The following is a 2676-nucleotide window of genomic DNA, read 5'->3' as shown; positions in this document are numbered from 1 at the left end:
CCAGCTTCATTTAGTTTCTCCAATTAATCCAAGAACTGTCCTGCCTGCCTCAGGGCTTTTGCTCAGGCTTTTTCCTTAGCCCAGAACCCTTCTCCATTCTTAGGGCCTTCTCCTTCCTGTCACCCACCCAGGCTTTCCCAGGCCCCCCACCCACCCATCTAGAGCATGTCATCCCATTTATACCTTACAGTTTTTTTGAGACAGGGTTTCACTCCTATGGCCAAGGCTGGAGTGCAATAGTGCAGTTTTGGCTCGCCGCCATCTGTGCTTCCTGGGCTCAAGCGATTATCCTGCCTCAGACTCCCAAGTAGCTGGGGTTATAGGCACATGCCACCACACCCAGCAAATTGTTGTATTTTCAATAGAGACAAGGTTTTGCCACGTTGCCCAGGCTGGTCTCCAACCCCTGGGCTCAAGCGATCTGCCCACCTCTGCCTCCCAAAGTATTGGGATTACAGGCTTGAGTCACCATGCCTGCCCTTGATTTTATCATACTATTATAATTGTCTTTTTCCCACAGTTGGGACCAGATTATACATTTGACACTTGCACACTTATTACACACGTTATTATGCATAAGTGCTACATAGATAACCAATGCCACAATTCTTATACTCAAAGAGCAAGCAGATTCCTTTTGCTTTAGTTCCCATAAATCACGGCAGAGGTACTTAAATTTTAAAAATCATCTTTCCTCATGAAGTCTAAACAATGTCTCAACACTGCCAAGAGCCATAGCTATCTACACAAGCCAGGTAAAAGGGAAGATTATGGCCAAAGCAAAGGTTGTGGGTAGGGGTTGGAGAGGCAGGCACAGGTGGATAGGGAGAAAGCCAGAAGCTGGTAGCAGTTCTCATTACACTGCAAGTTTGGACAATACTGTCTACTTTCAAGCTCCCCTGTCCCTGGGTTAATACCCCCACATCTGTGCCCTCCACTTTGCCCCCTAGTCCTTTGTGATCTCAGTTCATTCTAGTGCAGCCATCTCCACCCTCAGTCTGGAGTGGGGAGAGATGATGGCTATACAGTGTCATCGATCTAGTTGTGCCCTTCAAAGAATACAACGGGGAAGCACAAAACAGGGGATTAGCATACATAAGAAATTAAAAGCCATAGACAACAAGCACATACACACGTGCACACACAGCACGCACAAGAGAAAATGCCTTTCCTTTATTATGTTCACGAAGTAAGCTGGAGGCCAAAAACACAGGACCCGGAGATTAGGTGTGTAGCAGTGAAACTCCTCATGCAGCAGGACAGCTTCTCAGACATCTTGTCTTCCAACCCAGCCTTCCAACACATCCAATTGTTTTGACAAGTGAGTCATTTTAACAAGGCCATTCGAAACAACTTCATTTGTTCAAAAGCTCTTCTGAGAAGATCTCTGCTTAACTGCGCCAAGGATCTCTCTGCCAGTGATGGCTCTTCTGTGGTTGTAGAAGGACAGTCTAAATGCCTCCAGGCTAACCGATTCCAGTTGCCAAGCATTCAGAGCACCTAGTGCATACAAGACCCAGGAGCGCCCGCTGAAATCAGGGTGGATCTAGGGGAGAAATAGCACAAAGGTGAGACAGAAATAAAGGCTTCCCACAGTGAACAGTTGTGGTCTGACCCAGCACCCAGTACTCATGGTTTCTATGAATTCATGTACAAGTGGAACAACATAAGCGACCTTCAAGTTGAATGATGAATTAAAAAATAATGATAAACCACCTAAAGGGGCAATGACAGGCATTTGATGAAACAGGCTGTTCTACTGTGAAAGGAAAATAAATCTTAGGACCCCAAAATACTAAACTAAAGGAAAAAGTCAAACTGGGAACTGCTTAGGACAAACCTGCCTCCCATTCTATTCAAAGTCACCCGTCTACTGAGATAAATACATATCTGATTGCCTCATTTGGAGAAGCTAATCAGAAACTCAGTAGAATACAACCATTCGTCTCCTATCTACCTATGACCTGGAAGCCCCCTCCCCACTTTGAGTTGTCCTGCCTTCATCTCAAGTTGTCCCCTTTCCAGATGGAACCAATGTACATCTTACACATATTGATTGCTGTCTCGTGTCTCCCTAAAATATGCAAAACACATTGTGCCCCTACCACCTTGGGCGTATGTCATCAGAGCCTCCTGAGACTGTGTCATGGAATACATCCTCAACCTTAACAAAATAAACTTTCTAAATTAACTGACAACACACACACACACACACACACACACACACACACACACACAACCACACACACGAAAATTAACTGAGACCTGTCTCAGATTTTCTGGGTTCACATTTTGGTAACCATAAAGGGATTCTCAGTAGAGATGCCCCTGACCTTTGACAAATCTTCTGTTGGTGCTTGGTACCAGTATGAGCTAACTTTATGGCTCAAACCAACAGGACAATTTACTGACGTCTTCGAGCACCCCCCCCAGAGAATTCCTCATCTCCTCAGATTTAGTCAAGAACTAAAGTTTATTTTGCTGTACAACTCCTCCCCCTTTTTTTTTTTTTTTTTTTTTTTTTTATGATGTCTTGATGTTCTGGTCACAGGGCGATGCAAGGGAGGCAAATCCTTGAATTGAGTTTGAGCTCACTCTCAGCAGGGAAGAGGAGTTGGAGGCTTTTGTTCCTGCTTCTAGGATGGTAGAAAGCAGTCTTCAGTCTCAGACCCATCC

General features: G+C 45.0%; 1 long non-coding RNA gene across 1 annotated transcript; it reads right to left on the bottom strand.

Annotated features, from left to right (window-relative positions):
• Positions 1-1150: 1150 nt before the first annotated feature.
• Positions 1151-2074, bottom strand: LOC105548695. The gene is made up of 2 exons (XR_001007430.1): positions 1958-2074; positions 1151-1546 (listed from the first exon to the last, which is right to left on the bottom strand). It is a non-coding gene; the product is annotated as an uncharacterized LOC105548695 (long non-coding RNA).
• Positions 2075-2676: the final 602 nt, after the last annotated feature.

The sequence above is a fragment of the Mandrillus leucophaeus genome, unplaced genomic scaffold (genome assembly GCF_000951045.1).
Source record: "Mandrillus leucophaeus isolate KB7577 unplaced genomic scaffold, Mleu.le_1.0 Scaffold419, whole genome shotgun sequence".
Classification (NCBI taxonomy): Eukaryota; Metazoa; Chordata; class Mammalia; order Primates; family Cercopithecidae; genus Mandrillus; species Mandrillus leucophaeus.
The sequence above is the reverse complement of the archived record's forward strand: the minus strand, read 5'-3'. Positions and strand labels throughout refer to the sequence as shown.